Source organism: Leopardus geoffroyi, chromosome D3 (genome assembly GCF_018350155.1).
Source record: "Leopardus geoffroyi isolate Oge1 chromosome D3, O.geoffroyi_Oge1_pat1.0, whole genome shotgun sequence".
Lineage (NCBI taxonomy): Eukaryota > Metazoa > Chordata > Mammalia > Carnivora > Felidae > Leopardus > Leopardus geoffroyi.
In genome coordinates, this window is record NC_059339.1 from 71,253,316 (window position 1) to 71,277,199 (window position 23,884).

Genomic DNA, 23,884 nt, shown 5'->3' on the forward strand with positions numbered 1-23,884 from the left:
CAAAAATAATTTTGAAAGATAAAGCGATGTTACATAATACTACTTAAGAAAGTGAAAACTGACACTGAAAACTATAGAAAGCTTATGAAAGAAATGGAAGAAGACACAAAAAAAATGGAAAAAGATTCCATGCTCCTGGATAGGAAGAACAAATATTGTTAAAGCGTTGATACTACCCAAAGCAATCTACGCATTCAATGCAATCCGTATCAAAATAACACCAGAATTTTTCACAGAGCTAGGACACATAATCCTAAAATTTGTATGGGACCAGAAAAGACCCCGAATAGCCAAAGAAATCTTGGAAAAGAACACCAAAGCAGGAGGCATCACAATCCCAGATTTCAAGCTATACTACAAAGCTGTAATCATCAAGACAGCATAGTACTGGCACAAGAAGAGACACTCAGATCAATGGAACAGAATAGAGAACCGGAAATGGACCCACAAATGTATGGGCAACTAATCTTTGACAAAGCAGGAAAGAATATCCAATGGAATAAAGACAGTCTCTTCAGCCAGTGGTGCCAGGAAAACTGGACAGCGACATGCAGAAGAATGAACCTGGACCACTTTCTTACACCATACACAAAAATAAACTCAAAATGGATGAAAGACCTCAATGTAATACAGGAAGCCATCACAATATTCAAGGAGAAAGCAGGCAAAAACCTCTGTGATCTTGGCCGCAGCAACTTCTTACTCAACACGTCTCTGGAGGCAAGGGAAACAAAAGCAAAAATGAACTACTGGGACCTCATCAAAACAAAAACCTTCTGCACAGTGAAGGAAACAATCAGCAAAACTAAAAGGCAACCAACATAATGGGAGAGGATATTTGCAAATGACATATCAGATAAAGGGTTAGTATCCAAAATCTTTAAAGAACTTATCAAACTCAACACCCACAAAACAAATAATCCAGTGTAGAAATGGGCAAAAGACATGAATAGACACTTCTCCAAAGAAGACATCCAGATGGCCAACCGACACATGAAAAAATGCTCAAAATCACTCATCATCAGGGAGATACAAATCAAAACCCAATGAGATACCACCTGACGCCTGTCAGAATGGCTCACATTAACAACTCAGGCAGCAACAGATGTTGGTGAGGATGCAGAGAAAGAGGATCTCTTTTGCATTGTTGGTGGGAATGCAAGCTGGGGCAGCCACTCTGGAAAACAGTATGGAGGTCCCTCAAAAAACTGAAAATAGAACTACCCTATGACCCAGCAATTGCACTGCTAGGCATTTATCCAAGGGATACAGATGTGCTGTTTCGAAGGGACACATGCACCCCCACGTTTATAGCAGCACTATCATGTAGTATGTATGGAAGGAGCGCAAATGTCCATCAATGGATAAGTGGATAATGAAGAGGTGGTATATGTATACACACACATACACACACACACACACACACACACACACACACACAATGGAGCATTACTTGGCAATCAAAAAGAAGTCTTGCCATTTGCAACTACATGGATGGAACTAGAGGATATTATGCTAGGTGAAATTAGTCAGAGAAAGACAAAAATCATATAACTTCACTCATATGAGGACTTTAAGAGACAAAACAGATGAACATAAGGGAAGGGAAACAAAAATAATATAAAAACCGGGAGGGGGACAAAACAGAAGAGATCATAAATATGGAGAACAAACTGAGGGTTACTGGAGGGGTTGTGGGAGGGGGATGGGCTAAATGGGTAAGGGGCACTAAGGAATCTACTCCTGAAATCACTGTTGCACTATATGCTAACAAATTTGGAGGTTAATTTAAAAAAATAAAATTAAAAATTGAAAAAAATAAGATTAGAAAAAAAGTGAAAGCTTATTGAATGTTCAATGTATGCTAGGCACTGTTTAAATATCTTTATGTGTGTTTCCACATTTAATTCTCCAAGCAAGTCTCTGACAGGAAATAGGATTAGCTACATATTTGTAAAAGAGGAAAGGCTGGTACAGATAAAGTAAACAACATATCTAAGGTCATATAACTGTAAGTGGTAGCCTGAAGCGAGCCTGGGCTCTAAGAAATAGTGCCTCTCAGTATGGAAAATGCATCATTGATCCTAAGCTTGTAACAATGCACAAGAGGAGTTTGTTTGTTTGTTTACACTATATATTATTAATGAATGAAAAACAAATTCAGAAGAGTAGCTACTTCTGAGGAGGCAAGGGAGAGAGTAGGTCCTGCGAAGGGTTAAACTTGATTGGAAATGTTTTATTACTTAAACTGATTTTTAAACAAATACAGCAAGATGTTAATATTTCATTTTTAAAAAAATCATTCTATGCACAAACTTTCTGTTTATAATAATGTTAAAAATGTTTAGTATTTCTAATAAAAATATCCTTCATGCTACAGAATCATTTGTCTTTAAAACTGGACTTTGAAATAAATCTTTAAGAATCCAGGAAAATCATGAAATAACTTTTGAATCGTGTAGATTTATGACCTGAGACAAAGTTATTGAAAGAAATATATCCATGGAAAACCAGGAATAATTTTGTAAGTGATCTCCAGAGCAAGGTTAAACTATTATTAAATATTCTGGGCATGGAAATAACTAGAGGTTTTCCTTAAAAGAACAGTGACATTCTAAATGTATTTTACTCTTTGAAATTTAATTTAAAAATTAAAAAACTTTATGCTTTCAGTATTCAACACAAAGGCAGTATCTAGATCAGTTCTTAGAGATATCAGCTATCCTTAGAAAATTGTTCAGAGGAAGAGATGACTCATTTTGTGTAGTTCCTGGACAGACCAGAGCAGATTTCAGACCATCTACTATTATCACTAACTAATAGAGGCCAGGATGTTCCCATCTTCACATCATCAGATCTTAAGCAACGTGTGTCCTGCCATCAGTCACAGTCAGATGTAGACAGAGTAAGATGAACATCATCCGTTCTCCCTGTCGTGGTCATCCATCACTGCCTTGGGGGAATTCCATAGAGCCTAAGGAGGAATTGTAAGTAGTGTGGAAAACGGAGCCAGAATGAGAACCTAGGAGATATGTGTGCTTGTCCCAACTATGTTATAAAAATAATAGAATTTTAGGACGTTAGCGTTAAGGGGACCTCATAGATCATCTTGCCCAATGCCATTATTTTAAAGATGAGATTCAGTGTGAGGAAGTGACTTGGCCAATGCCATGTCTAACCCATCATCAATTATTTATTGAGAAACAGATGAAATGAAGGGAGGGATATGCTCACATACGAATCCTGGACTCAGAATCTCAGATATACTATAGAACAGTGGGGCTGTGTCTGGGGTCGATCAGTATTGTTCACAGCTCTCTTAATTTTCGGTATATTAAATAGGGTACAATGAATCCCCTGCCTCCCCTCAGGTGTACTGTGAGATTAGAATAAAATAGAGGTATTTCCCCACTTGTCTCTGTTTTGCTTTTGGTCACATCTGTCACTCTTTTATCCTTCTGTTTTATTAATCCCATGTCATAAAAGCTCTCATTACCACAACCTTATTAGATCATAGAGACTCTTAAAAGCTGAGAACAGAGGGTTGATGGGGGATGGGAGGGAGGGTAGGGTAGGTGATGGGCATTGAAGAAGGCATCTTTTGGGATGAGCACTGGGTGTTGTATGGAAACTAATTTGACAATAAATTTCATATAATAAAAAAAAATAAAAAAAGATCATGGGAAGCGTTAAGTCTAAATGTGTCATCTAGTCCCCAAATATTAAAACGTTATACAAATATAAGGATTAATTGAGGGGTGGTTTACCTATTGTTTGATAGACTGTTGCTTTCCTGTTCAGCCATTGTGCTGGAATGTGTGTGTGTGTGTGTGTGTGCGCGCGCGCGTGTGTGTGGGCATGTGCGAATCAAGGGCGGACAAAGTAGATGCAGGTAAGGCAGGGAAGATGCATGAAGCACCCAGGAAAGGACAATATCAATTTGGAAACATAGCCCAACAAGGAGACAATGGAAAGAGGCAGAAGTTGGAAAACAAACTGCCAGTTGTGTAATCTGAGAAGAAACCAACTCTGACCAAATTGTTCACATAGAGATAAAAAATAATGCATAAATTTGAATGTAGTAGCCTGCCTCTTTTACCCAAACCCGACTTCATTTAACATCTTCATATATAATCCAGAAAAAATTCACAGGCATCTTTTTCTATGTCATAATGCAGTGTGTGGTTCTTGAAAACATGGCTGATGCAAATCTTTAAGGATGCTAAATAGTTATAAATCAGGTGTCACCAGTAGAACTGAGATCCCAATCAACCTCTTCCACGTGACCCATTACCACAGGGCCTGACCAGAAGTCTGCACTTGTCAAAATGGGGACCCTACTTTTGGTGTTTAATTGGGGTCAGAAAGCCCCATAATGAGTGTTTGTGAAGTTTTATTTAACAAACAGTTTAAAGTATCTTCACATAAAATGGACATGTCCTACAGTAAAGTGCAAAAGCTACATGCTTTTAGGAAAACCAGTGACTGGAAGAAATTTCCCATAACAGGTGCTTGAGGTGATTTCATAGGCCCTTGCATCTGTGCCTTTGTCATCTGTGCTGTGAGGGGGATGTGTCCCTAATCCCCCCACCTCACCATTGGGTGAGAGTTGTCCTCTGGGAGGAGCTGAGTCCCTGGTAAGACAGAGATGGCTTTCTTGGCTTAAGTCAGATGCCATAGAGGAATCTTACTGCCAGCTGTCAGCTATCTGCAGTGGGAGCAATGAGAGCCTCAGTCCTGAGAGGGCTCTGGGCTGCACACCACAGATCCCCTACACCATGTGTGCCAGCTGCACCCCATGCTTACACTGGCCCATCTTAACACAAACTGCTGGTGCGAAGTGAAGGAATCACTCTGGGTCTGTTTCGCGAACGTGTGCCCCCGGAGAAGGCAGCTGATTCCAGAGAGAACCATCTAAGGTCTTCACAGGCTGGATGAAATCCAGAAGCAGGAAAACACAAGAAAGTCTTTTCACAGGCCACCAAGTAAGCCTATTTTCCAAAATTACCATTCTTTTTGATCCCCTCCCTGTCCCCCTGAAACACATTATTTCAGAATGCCAAGATTTGCACTTAATGATTGGGATATTTGAGAAAATCCTTTGCCTTCTTTATGTATGTATTCACCTGTGTAATATAATGGTCATAAAATTGACACTGGGTAGTTAGAATTCATAATATTATTCTTCAGGGATAAAAATTTTTCCAACCAAGCTGTATTCTTTTCTTATTTTTTTTTTTCTAAGAAAAGGTTCTTTCATTCCTTTCCTTCCAGAAAAAAGAAAGGAAAATGTACTTTAAAATGCATAAAAATGTTTTCTTTATGTAAAAGTCTAGTGCTTCAAGGTTAAAAGAATTTGAGGATATGTCTTTACTTTTTTTTTTAATTTGGAAAGTTCAGAACCTTAAAAAGCATAAAGTGTCACTAAGGTATGTGCTCAAGTGTAACTCAACTACCTGATGCTAAGTGCTTGTGTACATGCTGTCTTTGTAGAATCCCCTTTACGTTTACTCAGCCTCATCCCAACTCTGGATTAATTTTTTTCTCTTTTTTCTACATACTTTATGGGATTGGGGAAGCATAAGGAGGGTTAAGCTTAGAGATATGTAACAAAGCAAACCCAGATATTACTAAGAAAAAGTAGCTGAGATAAAAATGGTAATGTACCATGAACTAAGGGCAGAAAAAATTTACTTATACACACCTGAAATTCATGGGGAGAAAAAAAGGGGATGGGAGAGAAGAAAGAACAAACCTTATAATATTCAAAGAAGGGAAAGTCACTATGTTTATTTGGATTTGGTGTTATCCATAGCTACAACCAGATACCAAAAGTAATCATTTTCAGAGAGGCAATAGTAGAGAACAAATTTTGGAGGAAACACACAAAATTATTGAAAGCAAACTATTACATGGGTTCTGATTTAATTTTATCTAATTTATTAATTTCCATTCTTAGAACTACCAGTTCCTTATTATTTTTAAATTTTAAAATCATTTTCATCCACACAAAATGATTACTTGTATTCAGTAACCTGTAGCTCTGTTCTAATTCTCATAAATAATTAATGCTGTCACCAGAATCTTCTTTCTTATTATTCTTTCTGGCCTAGGCAGAACCTAACATCAGTTAGAGCCTGCATCAGTTAGCAATTGGGGTGAGAACACAAAACAAAAAACTTAGAATCTGTGGTTGTGAATTATATAGTGTGGCAACTTAGGTAAGCTTGAAGCATGTGTTTCCAGTTTTCCCTTTGTTGAGTGGCTCCAGGTCAGAGTGGACAATGAGAGACATTTTGCTCAACATGTGGAAGGCAGAAGTTAAAGCACCTCCTTTGTGTGGTCAGAAGTTAGGTGTGGAATCTGCAGCACTGTCACAGCACACCCACATTACTGCTTATCTTCTTGATCACATTTTCACAGCCAGCAGCAGTGGAGCTGGAGCTCTTGCAGCTCACACTAGATGTCTTCCTCCACCTTTCCTGACTCTGAGCCAGATAAGTGCTCAGCGCTTCCTACAGGAACACCCCTGTCTTCTAAGTTGGAGATCTGCTCTCTCTCACAGATTCCAGTCTGTCTTTGCTTCCCCTACTTTGCAGTCATCTTCTTTCTCCCAGGTGTCTGCTCTTTGGAGTCAGCAGCCTCACCCAGAGTGTGTAGCCAATTTTCACATTGCTCAAGGTCAGATCCCTAACATTTTCCTCTTTTCCTTATTACCATTCTGCTTTTCATCTACTAGAATTTTTACTTGTCTGATCAAATTTTATCTAATGCAGAGTTTGGAACTAGAAGTGATTCTAGAGGAAACTGGGTGACAAGAACATCTGGGAAAGTATGTAGTTAGACATCACTAAATAGGCAGAAAATATATATAAATGTGTTTCCTATTCATATACTCACCAAAGAGCAACAATGATCTTCATGATCAAGTAGACAAGATGGTTCATCCTGTGGACATGAGTCAGCCTATTTTCCTAGTCATCCATTCTTCCATGGGCTCATGAAAAATGTGGCCATAATAGCAGGGATGATCATGCGTTGGCTCAGCAAGATGGTTTTTCCACTTACCAAGGCCAACTGGCTGCATTCACTGCTGAGTATCCAATCTTCCAATAACAGATATCAACACTGAGTCCCAGTTGGGGTAGTATTCTCTGAGTGGATAAACCAGACACCTGCTAGAAGCTTGATTATATAGAATCACTTCCATCATGGAAGGGGCAGAACTTTGCTCTCATTGGAATAGACAGTCTCGATATGGATTTCCCTTCTCTGTTCATAATGCTTCTGCCAAAACCAATATCCCTGGACTTAGAGAACTTATTCACTGTCATGGTACTTCACACACCATTGATTCTGACCAAGGCATTTATTTCAAAGCCAGTGAAGTATGGCAATATGGCCATTCTCATGGAATTCACTGGTCTTTAACCATGTTCCCCATAGCCCTGAAGCAGCTGGTTTTACAGGTTTGTGGAATGGCTTTTGAAGTCTCAGAAACACAGTGTTAGCTAGAGTGGCACCACCTGGCAGGGCTAGGAAATATCACACAGGAGGTTAATGGTTTAAATTAGTGACCAATATATACTACTATTTCCACTATAGACAAAATTAATGGGTGTGATTATAAAGCAATGGCTGTAGAAGTGAATCTTCTCACTATGACCCCTTCATGCTAGATTAGCAAAAGTTTTGCCTCCCCTCCCTGAAACTTTGGGCTCTGATGGTTTAGAAGGTAGTTCCCAAGTGAAGAATGCTTTCACCAGAAGAGAAGGCAATCATTCAGTCAAATAGTTAAACTGGATTTTGAGACTGTCCACTGGACACTTGGGGCTCTCCATACTAGTAATCAACCAATCAAGGCAAAGAAGAGGGTTATTTGTACTGACTGGGATAATTGATTCTGATTATTAAGGGGAAAATGGATTGCTGCTTCACAGGGGGGTAAACCAAACTCTGTTTGAAATACAAATGGTACCTCTGGAGTGCCACTTAGTATTCCCATGCCCTATGATTAAAGCCCCTGGAAAACTAAACAGCCTAATTCAGTCAGGATTACTAATAGTGTAGGCTCTTTAAGAATAAAGATTTGGGTCACTTCATCAAGCAAGGAACCATGGCCAACTAAGGAGCTTGCTTAAGGCAGTGAGAATAAAGAATGGGAAATGGAAGAAGGTGTTTAAAAAGCAACAGTAACAAAAACAAAACTCAGCTGTGACTCTGGGACCAATTTCAGAAACATGAGAAGTTTGTGTAAACCTTGTCCAGCCTTGAGCCTTCTCATGCATCTGTGATCAGCTGGAAGTTGGGCTGGGATGTGGGGCTCTGCTCCATATGGTCATTCATCCTCCAGCAGGCTAGTTCATGTTGTTCTCATACAATAACAGAATTCCAAGTTGAGCAAGAGAGAGACTAGAAAAGTGTAGAGCCATGCTATGATTTCAGACTGCCTAGATTCAGAGCAGGTAGGGACTACCAAGTTTCAATATAAAAGTTTTGGTATAGGTAGGTCCTTCACTGTGGCTGTTATCTACCCCTTTTCCATTTATCTAATTTGAACCATATGAACTCACCAACTTTCAAACTTTTTGACCTGTAAAAATAGCAGTTTCAGATAGTTCGAATAGATTACTGAAATATCTTATTTATTTATTTATTTATTTATTTATTTATTTATTTATTTATTTTCTTACTTGCTTACTTACTTACATAGCGTTTTTCCCTTTGGCACAGTGTCCTCAAGGTGTTTCTTGGCACTTAATACTACCTGGGACCTCCCATCTTTACATACTCCTTTCAGAGAGGCAGTTCCCCTCATTTGCCTGGCCTACTTAGTGGACCAGGTCAGCCATTTAGGAGATTGAAATATCTCTATTAACTGCAGGTTCAAAAGGCAACAAGAGAAAGCTAGTAAGCAATGAAGGCAGTGAAATCTCATTCTTTCTCCTGTGAAAATGTCAATGTCTCCAGGAGGTATACATTCATTTTATTCTTTTATTGTGTTTGAACTGTACTGGTAATAATAGTCAGTATTTAAGATTAAAATTTTACTGTTGAGTAGGAAACCATGTGGTAGTGAGTACCTTATAAAAATCTGTATTAAGTTTTAAAATTGCATTTATAATTACACTTTGCTTAGAATTCAGGAAGTGAAATAGGTGAATGGGGATATATATGGAGATGAATTCCAGGAATGCATGGGAAGAGTAGGAATGTGGAGTTTGTATTTTTTTCTTTTTTTTTTTTTTAACCCCCCCTCCCCCTCTCTCTCTCTGGAATTAGAGGGTATTATACTAAGTGAAATAAGTCAGTCAGAGAAAGACAGATATCATATGATTTCACTCATATGTAGAATTTGAGAAACACGACAGATGAACATAGGGGAAGGAAAACAAACATAAGATACAAACAGAGGGAGGCAAACCATAAGAGACTCATAAATATAGAGAACAAACTAGGGTTGTTGGGGGGATGGGTTAAATGGGTGATGGGCATTAAAGAGGGTACTTTCTGGGATGAGCACTGGGTGTCATATATAAGAGATGAATCACTGGGTTCTACTTCTGAAGCCAAGACTACCCTGTATGTTAACTAACTTGAATTTAAATAAAACAAACAAACATTATGTTTTTTAGTTAAGAGCGTCTGATATCTGGGATGTTCTATTTCTGTTAATCTGTACAAACCAGTAGTAGAAATTTATATAGGTCGTCATTATAAAAATAAACATGGAATCGTAATGTGCTTAAGCTGGCAAGAAATTTTAATGGTATAGCAGGTTGACTACCCAAGTAACTGGAGCTATTGTCCAACATTTTTTCCAAGGGGTACAATCATTCAGGTGATACTTAATCCCTCCCAGCATACTCCCACAGTGTGAACTAGTCCATCCTATTTGACACATTTCAGATTTAATAGTTTTCTTAAATGAGCCAAAATCTGCTGCCCTGAAATGTTTGTCTGTTGATCCTAGTTTTTCCATTAGAAGACTATTTAGAAAAAACAAAATTGAATTTCATTTGCATGGCTGTTAGGAATTGTGGGGTTTTTTTTTTTGTATGATTGGTGTAAATTGGAAAAGACTATATGCAAATATGTGTCATTATTGTTTCATATGAAAAAAGTCAAGTATTTGAAATCAGCCATTAGGTCAATGAATTGAAAAATTTATTGAAAAATGACCTAAGCTTCTTTGTATAATTAAATTGCTAAAGTAGAGTAATATTATCCAAATGCTAGTCACTTATACTTAATTGAAAGTATTTTAGAAGCTTTTCATAGAAATGTAAGTTGTATTTTACTTTTTCCAAAGATAAATCAAGGGATGAATATGTTTTACAAGTAGATTTATAATGTTCAGTTAAATGTTAGTCTAATCTTTGTGTATTGATATAATTTAATCTTAAAAGTAGGATTTAGATACAACTATATTTATAAATATTTTTTATTAGAACTAGATATATCCATAAATAATTCTTTAAACTCTTCTCTTTGTTAGAAGTAACTTATCAAACTGTGCATATCTACTTGGCCGGTCACAGTTTTGTACTAATTATTATGCTAATCAAGAAAAGATTCAGATGAGGAAATAATTGATATTATAGGATTATATTATATATTCTTCTGGGTGTTGATGTATATATCAGTAACTATCATTCTGAGAGAGAGGGTTTTTTTTTTTTTTAATTTTTTTTTTCAACGTTTATTTATTTTTAGGACAGAGAGAGAGCATGAACGGGGGAGGGGCAGAGAGAGAGGGAGACACAGAGTCGGAAACAGGCTCCAGGCTCTGAGCCATCAGCCCAGAGCCTGACGCGGGGCTCGAACTCACGGACCGCGAGATCGTGACCTGGCTGAAGTCGGACGCTTAACCGACTGCGCCACCCAGGCGCCCCAAGAGGGGTTTTTTTTAATGCTTTACCCCATTTTCTCTTATCCTCATAATCACACTGTAATGTCATTGGTCCCAGATTAGGTGCAAAAACTGAGTGGCTGAGACACAAAAAGACTTAGTCCTTAGCTCAAGATGACACAACTAGTGACTGGCTGAGTGAGATCTGTTTGACCCCGTGCCACTCTGCCTTTAATTTTACTGTAAGTCAAGATCATCTACCTGACTTTGCTCTCCATGTTATCCTGTCAGGATTCCTTGCAATGCTGGAGTGCAGTTTTTGTTTCCTCAAAGCTCTTAAAGACAGAGCATCAAATATCAAATGGATTTAACTGACCAACAAGTGAAAGTCAATGTTTGCATTTCTGGTCTTTGCAAATAAGCCTCATTTCTTTGTTTGGACCAGGAATTCTGTCTAGAATTCTAACCCTTGGCATAATTGTGGAATGCTCGTAGGTTCCAAGTGCTCATGGCTACTTCAGCCTGCTAAGTGTTCTCACCCCAACATCCACCCCACAGCTACCTTGCTTTCCAGTTTTATTTCTCTCTCCACCCTAATCTTTAGGAAAATACCTGATGAGAATTAAGTCCGTTAGGTGTTTTTGCTCATGTTTCTAGTTGTTGCAGCCCGATATGCTGCACTAATTTCCAGCCTGCCCTGTCCTGTCCATGCTCCAGAATGCCGTTGGAATGATCTTTAAATAATGAGGACATTTCCTCTGCTTAATTCCACATTTCCCACCCATGGAATTAGCCATCTATAACTTACTATAAAAAATCAGTACCACAAGGTGCTGAGAGTCTAGCTCTAGCCTGCCTTCTCAGAGCCATCTTCTCTGTGAAAGTCCTCCAGGGTGTCCTGCATACCCGCCACACTAAGCTTGTCAAAGCCTCTGTGTTAATTATTGTATTAATTTCGTAAGGTTCCTGTAACAAATTGCCACAAGTTTGGTGACTTACAACAATAGAAATGTATATAGTAATGGTTGTGGTGGCTCTAAGTCCTACATCAGTATCACCGGCTCCAAATCAAAGGGTCAGAGGGCCTCTCTCTCTCTGGATGTGAGAATCTGTTCTATGTGTCTTGCAGCATCTGATGGCCACCAGCATTCTTCGAGGTATAGTCACATCACTCCTATCTCTGCTTCAATCGCATGGCCTTCTGTTTTGTTATACTAAATTTCCCTCTGCTTCCCTTTTACAGAGATATTTAGGGCCCCTGTGGATAATCTAGAATAATCTTCCCTCTCCTCTAACCCAAGATGGTTAATCATATCTGCAAAATTGTTGCCATATGAAATAACATTTAAAGGTCCTGAGGATTAGGGCTGTAAATTTATCTTTTGGGGGCCATTGTTTTGCCTACTAGAGTTATCTATAGCTGAGTAACATATTATCCCCAAAATTTAGCAACTTGCAAACAATATACATTATCTCATAGTTTCTGCAAGCCAGGACTTGTGGCTTCATTGGGGCCTTTGGGTCTGAGTCTCTCACAAGGCCATAGCTCCCACAAGACTTGATGTGGAAGAACTCACTTTCTGGATCACTCATGTAGTTGTTTTAATATTTAGTTCCTCATGGGTGGTTGGATTGAGGCCTCAGTTCTTCATGAGCTATTTTCTGGAAGCCTCTCTCAGTTACTTGCCACACGGACCTCTTTGTAGATCATCTCACATCATGGCAGCTTGCTTCATTAGAGAGAAAATGAGGACAGGGTAAGTGAGAGTGCCTCTGAGAGAGTGCTAGCAAGGCAGAAGACACAAGTGCTTTCCCTAATTGTGAAAGTCACATGCTATCACTTGCCTTGTTCCATACATGGGAAGGGAGTCATTGGCCCACCCCACACTCAGGGGTTGGGGCTGCCTAGGGGCATGAATACTTGGGAGCTGGGATCATTGGGAGCCTTGTCAGAACCTATCCACCTTAGCTCTGCAAACGTTGCTTGCCCTTTCACTCATGTGTGCCTTAGCATATGTCCCCTCATGCTGGTCCAAGCTATCTGCCGGGAGGATTGTTCCATGTGCTCCTACTCCAATCTCAAATGGCATTTCTATGGTGAAGTGTATTCCAGCAATATTTGGAACCCCACCAAATTATATTTACACTTTTATGTCAGTTATAGCTATTCATAAATTTGACTCTTCTGTTAAACTAGGGGTCCTTTGAAGTCAGAGGCTCTGCCTTCTTCCTCCTCTGTGTTCAGTACCTCTGTGGCAGTGTCTGACATAGAATTAGCACTCAATAAATACTGTTCTGAATATAGTTGTTTTCACAGTTGTATAATTTGGTGCTTATTTGATTGAAATGTCATTAAAGTTCATTATTCATAATTTTCCTCAAAGAATTTGACTTAATCTACTGGGCTTTAGTAGTGTTTCTTCAACTTTATTGCATAAATTTCTTGAGAATTATGTTAAAATGCAAATCCTTATTCTCTAAGCCTGAAATAGAGCTCAAAATTGTGAAGTTCTAACATGTTCCAAGCTGATGCCCATGTTGCTTGTCCGAGGACCACATTGTGAAGAGTGAAACATAGAGAAGTAAAAACAAGAATAATGTAAAAGAGGTTATAGGGAGGGATATTTGAGTTCAAAGTAAGGAAATTTTCCAAAAGCAAAATTAGTATAAGAAAAGGATGGATGTGGGGTGTGTAGATGTGTAGAGGGGGATGTATGGGTAGTTTGTGTGGGGCTATGAACTAATGAATTCATTTTTCCTAGGGTCAATCAGATGTGGGCTAGAAGTCCAATTGTTGGGGACAGAGGAGACTCAGGTAACAGTTAGAGTAAGTTGGGATTTTCTCAGTGACCTGTAGGATGCCGTGTTTCTGTTTAGGTCCTTAACGATATCCATGCAAGAAAACCGAAAACATATGTAATTGTATTCATTTTACCTATTGAACTTCTGCATAAGACTTAATTTTTAAAACACATTTGGCTACTTAGAATGCATACTCACACATACAATGCACACAGAAACACACAAGAGACACACTACACCAGAAGAGTGTCTGATTCTGTGAACCCTGATCAGAGAACATGGTCAAATGTTAAAGGAAAGATTCCTTGTAGCCCAGCTTTTCAGTTTGTTATACTCAAAACCTTTGATTAAATTGCAGTGATAATTCATGATCTACCAACAGTGTCCAATTGCTAAATAGCTCAAAACCCCACTGAGTAAGCAAAGTGACTCCCGCAATCCACGGACCATATGATAGTGTGCTTTATTCGTAGGAGAGCCCCTCAGGCTGTCCTTCATTCTACGGCCTGTTCATTCTTACTTTACAAAGAACTCTAAGAGACAATGTGACAAAAAGATGGGAGTCCAGTGATATGGTTGAGACTCCGCTTTGCCAAGAGTAACTCCTATAGTTTTCATCATGTCCCTTGCCCTTTCTGGCCTGTTTCCTCCCAGTAGGGTAGTTTGACATAACGGGTTGACAAACTTTCTGTAAAGAGCCAGATAGTAAGTATTTCATTCTTTGTGGGCTGCACAACCTCTGTTGCAGCTGTTCTGTTCAACTCTGGCATAGACAATATGTAAACAAGAGTGTGGCTGTGTTCCAGTCAAACTTTATAAAAAACAGATGGTGAGCTAGATTTGGCCTGTGAGCCATACTTTGCTAGCTAACCTGTATTCTACAGAATCACTGTGCACCTGTCCAACTCAGAAGATTTGTGACCAAAAATTATATAGAATCTAATAAATTTTCACTAAGATATTAATAGACTATACTGGCTTGAAATACATTTGCTTTTGAACAGGGAGCAGTATCCTAACTCAGAGGGATACAATTCCACAGAAGATTTTCAGGCATCCGGGTCAGGTAGCAGGCAGTGGTAGGGTTATTTTTGATTCAGGGATCTTCGGAGGGCCTTGAAATTATGGCAGGTTGGAAGTTACTTGCCCTGTCTATATGTAAGGTCAACCTGAGGGAACCATTAGCATTTGAGGGTCCCTGCTGAAGCCTTTCTGGGACTGCTTACTTGCCAGGACAGCTGGGAAACCACGAGGGGAACAATGAGCCCTGTTGGAACTGTAAATAATGAACTGACTGCAGTAGTTCTGCTCCATAGGGCCCCATACTGACTGCTATTCAATTGTAAATATCCCCTTTCTGCTGCTGTAAGGTAGGGCAGAGAGTCGTTGCTATATATTATGCTAAATATTCCCTGGAATCCAACTGCAGGAAGAGAGAGAGGACAATGCAAGCGGCATAACCAACCCATTAACTTGCTGTACATCTGTTTCTGTCTCCCGATAACTCAACGTGCTAAGACAGCCCACGCCTTCCCTTTGAGACACATGGAGATTTTTATAGGTATGGAATGCATATATGTGTATATGAATGCATTGCTATTTGATTCCTTCAGTGGTACCTTTCCGGAGATGAGAGACCGACTTATACCATTTATTTTCCCTGCAGTGTTTTTCCTCTTTCACTTGGTCTTGTTCTGCCTTAGCTGATTCAGAGACTTTCCCCTGAGAGGGTATTGAATAGCTAGGGTAATATTTCAGAGATGGTTAAATTAATATTCATTTCCCATCTAGTGCCCGTTGCCATCACCAAGACCTTAGCTTGGATTCCTAACCAATTACTGCATTAATTCTTTTTCTAGGTGTGATCCTTTTATTTGCCAGTTTCCTAGATTGATTCCTTATTCACACTTGATTTTTTGGACTTGGAAATCCTGAACTCTGAACTCTAAACTATAACCTGGTCCTCAGGATGCCTGTTTCGGTATCTATTCTTTGAAGTTGATCTCTAGGCTTTTTTGATTCCTGCTGAACTTTTGAAACTTTTCCTTGCTGGACATTGTATAGAACAGTGCTGTTCAAAAAGTAAATGTAATAGCTTCAGAACTTAAAGGGACCCTAGAAATCACTCATAACCCTTCTACTTTAAGATGATGGCTGCAAGGCCATAGATGATGCTTAATTGGCCAGTGTCATCCAGATTCCACCCAAAGGTCAGCCTTCCTGCTCCTTACCATCTTCCTCCCTGGGTAGGTTTTGTCCTTCTCTTGTGTTTGCGTAAAGAGTGTTTCCTCATAGCCTCTCATGACTTGGTTCCAGACTTATGTTAGGAAGTGAGTGGCTCTCAGAAATTCTGGGGTATTCTGGGGTTTGTTAACATCATGCCCCCAATTCTTTAAAGTGTCATTAATTTAAGGATGTGTTTGTAGCACACATCTCCCAAATGTCCAGGTAAGATACAAGTGGTAATTTCTCAGCACAGCATGATATAAGTTAAAAATGGAACACAGCAGTGGGCATCCATGCTGTTAAAAAGCCTTTAGTCCTTCCATCCTTGGAGAATTTTTCTCTGTCTTTTTTTTTCAATAAACCCCAGCCTGCAGACGTATTGTCCAGATATTTCTCAGTTTTATTACCAAAAGTCCCTTCTCATAACCCCTTCTATAAGGCTTCTTTCAAGTGTCCTAATTCCTATTTACTCCTATAGAGCCCTGCAGCTCTCTTTTTCTTTACCATATACTCATTGATCAAAGTCCAGATTCCACTCACATTTCAGCCTCTCCTGCCCCCCACCATCTTCCTTGCTGGACACACCACTCCATTCTAGTACATTTGACAAAAAAAGTCTGAGTTCCTCACATTCTGAATATTTGTTCCCATAGTAACCTTATGAAATCATTCTAATAAATCAGGCTGTCCCACATAAAGTGAGGGAACTTGTGAGTTGAAGAACTCTGTTTTCTTTCTCAATTTCTTATACCTAGAAAACAGGCAGAGAATTTAGACTAGACTCAGATTTCAAACTTCTTCCATGTTTAAGTCAATATTTTGAAAAATGTTAAAAATATACTCAGTGGCTTTGAGAGAGAGAAGGAAAAGAATCTTCATGTTCGTTCTCTATGGTGAGAGTTTAGGCTGTGTCAGATATGCACTTATATGTTTTCTTCTTCTTAAGTGCTTCTCCAACTTTTTCTGACCCAATGCAGAGGTAGGTAGAGGTCTCATGAATCAGCTTAACCTGTTTTCACTTGCAGGTGTGGCAAAATGGCCTCTCCTGAGGGTCTGTGTTGTGGAGGGAGGGTGTCGTTGGGAGTCCCTATTCTTGGATTCCAGCCCTCACTCTACAAATAACTTACCTGCATGACTTTAGTTAAATCATTTGACCTGTTTGGAATTCAATTTCCTGAAGGAATACTTTGACAGAAAAAAAACAGGAAAATCAAGCAAACATACTTTTATGAAATAGAAAGTTATTCTCTGCTGTAACCAAGTGTCTGACCATTGTCAGCCTCTGCTGGTGTTTCAGTAGCTTTGTAGCCTTAGGCCAGCAACTCTGCAGTTCTCCTGGCTTGGCCTTATTGTCTCAATATGCAAGTTGTAGCTCCAGGCCTGGGGTTTGCAAGTAGAGCAGGAAAAAGGGGAGGGAAGTAGTTCTCTTCTGGTCTTTTCATCAGCCAAAGGAAGAGCCATCTCAGAAGCTCCCAGAAGACTTTTACTTATTTGACAGAATCAAATGAATACTCCAGCTGCAAGGGAGGCTTAAATACTTAGCTGTTCCAGTCTCTGTGGTGGAGGCAGGGAGAAGAAAGGGATCGTGATTACCTGTGAGTGAGCCAACCCACACTGTCTACCACACCTTCCTTGTATATAAAAGGCAGAAGTTGTGCTAGAAATGACCTTGAAGACCTCTCTCAGCTCAACTGTTTGTGAATCTCTGAATAGGGAGAAAGAATTCAGTATGTGGCATCACTTTTATGTGTATTGCAGTTCCTGGCTTCTATGCAAGTCTTCTCCCAGGGAAATGTCCTCTAATATTATTCTAGGTACAGGTTGGGGGAGGAGTTGGAGAAAGAGTGCACCTATTTGGGTTTCTCCAGGCAATAATGTATTTCTCACATGGTAGCATGGTATCATCCCCAGAAGGAATCAGAGGAGACCAGTATTCATAAGACAATGCTGGTTTGACAATTCTAGGAAAGGTAAAAGATGAAAACATCTATTCAGACAGAAATATTCCTAGGAGAGGTAACACAGATATTGGTATTACATAATGCTTTTTCAGTGAAACTTATTTTAATGATTTTGGATTCTAGAAAATTTAGAAAACCAAGAGAAAAGCATTTTCACTAAAAAAATTCCTTTTCACGTATCAGTGAGATGTTACAGACATGTGGCACAGGATGAGGGGAGGGGGGATTGGAGGAAGGTGGTCAGAGGTTTCAAACTACCAGATGTAAGATAAATATATACCAGAGATGTGAGGTACAACCTGACTGGAGCCAACACTGCTGCATAATATAGAGGAAAGTTGTAAAGAATAAATCCTATGAGTTTTCATCATAAGAAGAAAATATTTTACCTGTTTTTTTTCTTTTTGTGTCTATGATTAGATGGATGTTAGCTGAACCTATTGTGGCGATCATCTCACCATGTATGTAAATGAAACCGTGATGCTGTATACCTTAAACATATATAGTGGTGCATGTCAATTATTTCTCAATAAAACTGGAAAAAATTTCATTTGTCTTCACTCATGTATCTCATATTGCATGGTTACAGTCTTACATGCATACCATTTTGTGCTGTGATTTTTCCACTCACCACAATCAGGTTATTACTATTTTGCAGAAAGAGGTGTAAGAGGAAGTGAAATGGGAATGACTGAAGGATATTGTAGAAGAGTGGAGAGAGAGGGATAGGATAATTCTGGCATCCTATTGAGAAACTTGCTTCCTTCACTGTTTGTATATGAGTTTTTTGTGTGATTACAAAGATGAGGTCCTAGCAAAGGAAAGTGGGCTATGGCTACTGGGACAGGGGGATTCTTTTCAGGAATCCAAATAGGTCCTTAACATCCAAATGCTTTTTGACTCTTCTTAACCACTTGTAGGAAATAGCTTTGACCTACTGTGCTCATCTCCCTTTGCTTTTTTTTTTTTTTTTAATTTTTTTTTTTTCAACGTTTATTCATTTTTGGGACAGAGAGAGACAGAGCATGAACGGGGTAGGGGCAGAGAGAGAGGGAGACACAGAATCGGAAACAGGCTCCAGGCTCTGAGCCATCAGCCCAGAGCCCGACGCGGGGCTCGAACTCACGGACCGCGAGATCGTGACCTGGCTGAAGTCGGACGCTTAACCGACTGCGCCACCCAGGCGCCCCTCCCTTTGCTTTTTTTAAGAAAGCTGTTTTATAGTATTTCTTTAGAAGGGCATATTTGCTTACTATATGCATTAAGCACATTCTGAGAGGAAAATGTGCTTTCTCACCAGGAATGGATCCTCTCCTACCAGGACCACACATAGAAAAACTGATGGGAACCAGGCAGAGTATATAATGTGTGATTTCCTCAGTGAGAAATAACAGAGAATGGTTGACAGGTATTAAGTGGAGAGTACCCAACCTTGTCGTCAGATCTTCGTTTGTTTAATTTTATATGAATTTGTGGGTGTTTGAGTCTCTCTTCTGGTATACCAGGGTTGGGATCTTCATTTTTGAGCATAATGGTTGCTCACAAATCATTGTGGTTTGCCATGTTTGAGAAGTATTACACTGATGACTCTGGCCTTTTTTCTGTTTCGGGACATAGAATTGTAGAAGATCTAGTAAGGGTAAGTTAAACATTTCAGGAATTGTTAATGCAGCTTGCTAGTGATGTTAAGTTTTCCTCCCTTTTGAGCACACAGGATTGCATTTTTTGGCTTCTTTGTGGTTAGTTGGGGCAGTATAACTAGTTTTTAAAAATGGGTTATAAGCTTAAGTGATGAGTTACTCCCATGCTAAATAAGTTAGTTATGTATTTATGTGTGAGAACCTTTAGAGCTTTCTTTTCCTCCAGTGACTAAAAATGTTCAAGATTGTGGCTTCTCTGTTGTCTGTTCACAAAGAGCAGATCCCTTGGGGAAACTGATAAAAAGGAATGAGAAATACACCTTTGTTGGTAAGCCATTGAATTTGGGGGGATATTTACTTCTATTCCAAAACTTAAGTGTATTCTGACTGTAAAGACTTCTTCTAACCTGGAAATAATTTGAGATATTTTACCTCAGGCTATAAAGAAAAAGTGAAACTGTCAGGGGCACATCGAAAGTTTAAATATAACATATAAATAAAGATTTACTCAATAGAAAGGGAATTGGCCCTAGTTCTTCCTTCCCCTGGTGATTGGCTATATAACTTGTGGCATATCACTTGATTATCCAGTGGTACTCTCAGTTCTTTTAAGAAAGGCGGGATCATGACATGTCTTTCCTTTTATTTATCTAGTTTTCAAGATAATGAGTTGGTTCCCTATCATCTTCAGAAGGAAACCAATTACCGTGAGTTTGAACCCATGTCAATTCTTAACACTTATTAAAGCTCAAATTATCTGTCCCATGTAAGTGTCTCTTTGAATTGGCTCCTATGTACGTTTGGAATCACCCTGGTAGTCTTTGACACATTCCATTTTCTCTGTTTTTTTTGTTTGTTTGTTTTTGTTTTTGTTTTCGAGATGATAGATATGTTTATTAAGTGTTTGTGGTAATCATTTTGCAATCATATCATCACATTCTATGTATTTTTTTATTTAATTTTTTATTTTTTTAAATTAACATCCAAATTAGCATATAGTGCAACAGTGATTTCAGGAGTAGATTCCTTAGTGCCCCTTACCCATTTAGCCCACCCCCCCCCCACCATCCCTCCAGTAACCCTCAGTTTGTTCTCCATATTTATGAGTCTCTTCTGTTTTGTCCCACTCCCTGTTTTTATATTATTTTTGTTTCCCTTCCCTTATATTCATCTGTTTTGTCTCTTAAAGTCCTCATATGAGTGAAGTTATTTGACTTTTGTCTTTCTCTGACTAATTTCATCTAGCATAATACCCTCTAGTTCCATCCACGTAGTTGCAAATGGCAAGATTTCATTCTTTTTGATTGCCGAGTAATACTTCATTGTATATATATATATATATACACACCACATCTTCTTTATCCATTCATCCATCGATGGACATTTGGGCTCTTTCTATACTTTGGCTATTATTGATAGTGCTGATAAACATGGGGGTGCATGTGTCCCTTCGAAACAGCACACTTGTATCCCTTGGATAAATGCCTACTAGTGCAACTGCTGGGTCGTAGGGTAGTTCTAGTTTCAGTTTTTTGAGGGACCTCCATACTGTTTTCCAGAGTGGCTGCCCCAGCTTGCATTCCCACCAACAACGCAAAAGGGATCCTCTTTCTCTGCATCCTCACCGACATCTGTTGTTGCCTGAGTTGTTAATGTGAGCCGTTCTGACAGGTGTCAGGTGGTATCTCATTGTGGTTTTGATTTGTATCTCCCTGATGATGAGTGATGGTGAGCATTTTTTCATGCGTCAGTTGGCCATCTGGATGTCTTCTTTGGAGAAGTGTCTCTTCATGTCTTTTGCCCATTTCTTCACTGGATTATTTGTTTTGTGGGTGTTGAGTTTGATAAGTTCTTTAAAGATTTTGGATACTAACCTTTTATCTGATAAGTCATTTGCAAATATCTTCTCCCATTACGTTGGTTGCCTTTTAGTTTTGCTGATTGTTTCCTTCGCTGTGCAGAAGCTTTTTGTTTTGATGAGGTCCCAGTAGTTCATTTTTGCTTTTGTTTCCCTTGCCTCAAGAGACATGTTGAGTAAGAAGTTGCAGTGGCCAAGATCACAGAGGTTTTTGCCTGCTTTCTTCTTGAATATTGTGATGGCTTCCTGTATTACATTGAGGTCTTTCACCCATTTTGAGTTTATTTTTGTGTATGGTGTCCATTGTCTCTGTTATGTCAAGGTATTCTAGGCCCCAACCAGGGATCACCCATTTATCCAAGAGGCTTAAGTTTCCTTTAATGGAATAGAGTTTTAAGACCAAAGTCTGGACTTGTTATTGGTAGTAGTTTTGTCAGATTCTTCTAAACTGTTAATGGACAGACGTAGGGAAAAAATTATGTATGTATGATATGTTGTGAGTTCATACAGATATTTCCAATTAAAGTTCAGGACTGTAAGACTTAACTTCCATGTTACTGTTGGGATATGGTTTTCCGTGGATATCTTTTGTTTCTGAAAAATGTTGAAAGCAGAGACAGTGACCATCTTAGTTCTAGGCTATCTTCTGAAGGCTATTTGCATAGCACACAGCTTTAAAAGAAAGATAATGTCTCTCCTCTGGAACAAAGGGTGGATTTGTTTACTGTCTAGTGTAAAAAAGATAATCTCCCTCCAGGACAAAGACTAGTGTATCATCCAGGGTTCTTTAAGAGAAATAGAACCAATAGGATAGGTATATTAAGGAAAAAAAAATGAAATTTGGCTCATGTGATTGTGGGGACTGACAAGTTAAAAATCTCTGTGGCAGGGCTGCCGCACGTCTAGAAACTCAGGCAGGAATTGATGTTGTAGTCTTGAGGCAGAATTTATTCTCCAGTGTTTACTCTTAAGGCCTTCAACTTACTGAGTGATCTCCTTTACTTATGATAAATTGATTGTAGGTGTTAATTATTATCTATAGGATACCTTCACAGCAACACTTAGACTAGTATTTGATTAAATCACTAGATAATCGTCACTTAGTGCTATGATGAGAAAATGAACCATCACAAGCAGGTTTGCTTGCAACTCTTATAAAAGATTCAGTTTCCCTAAACTCTAGGTTATTCAGCTGTTAGGCAGACTTACTGCATGTGCAGGGATCTAGGTTCCTCTGTGTCACCATTATGAGTTTTGTTTTGTTTTTTTTTTGCAGGGGGTGGGGCAGAGAGAATTGATGCAAACATAATGCTCATGCTTCTTGCTGTAAATAATAAAGTAGTGAACTATTTTGCCTCTGGCCCTGAGTTTTTTCCACCAGCATCTATGAGGCTGTGGTGGGCTTACCTGTTAGCTTTCAAGTAGGGCAAAAGTCTCAGACCCTTCACACTTCTTGACAAGTCCATACCTTTTTCCTTTCACTGTGAGAATTTTGGTTCTCAAGAACACGAACACAGCGGATAACAGAATTAGAATGTTACAGGGATGCCTGGTGTCTCAGTCAGTTAAACATCTGACTCTTGATTTCAGCTCAGGTCATGATTTCATGGTTTGTAAGATTGAGCCCCACATAAGACTCTGTGCTGACAGTGTGGAACCCGCTTGGGATTTTCTCTCTCTCCCTCTCTCTCTGCCCTTCCTCATGTGCACACACACTCTATCTCTCTTAAAATAAATAAACCTTAAAATAAAGAATTAGAATGGTCCATAATTACTTAGCTGCTTTATCCCACCTTACCCACACCATTGTCTTAGTAGTATTAACGACACCACTGATTATTGTGATTACGAAGAATAGTTCATTTACGGCAGGGGGTGCATATCTTATGCCTAATCTCCTTGCTTTCTTAAGGTCATGTTAAGTCTACATTGTCAGATTATATAGTCACTACATTCTCCCTTTTTACTTTCATTTACTCTTAGTTTTACAAGTAACTAGACATGTAATACCACCGGTTCTCATGCTGTGTCTCTCTAGCAATCTTGGTTGTCTGAGGTTTGTTCTATGGTAAATTCCTTAGGAGGGTCTTCTGGGGACAGTATGGCAATATGACATGAATCCTTATATGCTAGTAACAATCTGTGTGTTTTACATTTGAAGGTCAGTTTTGTAATAAAATGTTTTCTCACATTTTCTTTCCTTATATGCCTAAAATACATTATTCTGTATTCTTCTGGCATAAGATATGTCTTTGAAAATATCCAATGATAATTTTATTTTCTTTCCCTTGTAAGTCACAGGATCTATGTGTAGAGGGCCAAAGGTTATTTTTCTTTAAACTAACTAAAGAAATGTACTAGGGTACATCTTGGTGATAGTTGATAGTCTTGGGTTTATGGTGTTCTCTTTCAATATTGTAAGTCTTTTTTTTTTCCATGAAATCGTTCATGAACTACAGAAAATGCTATTATTTATATGTTGGATCTTCTTTGCTTATCTTTAATAATTGTCTATTTCTTTCAAATATTAACTCTTTTTGATTTA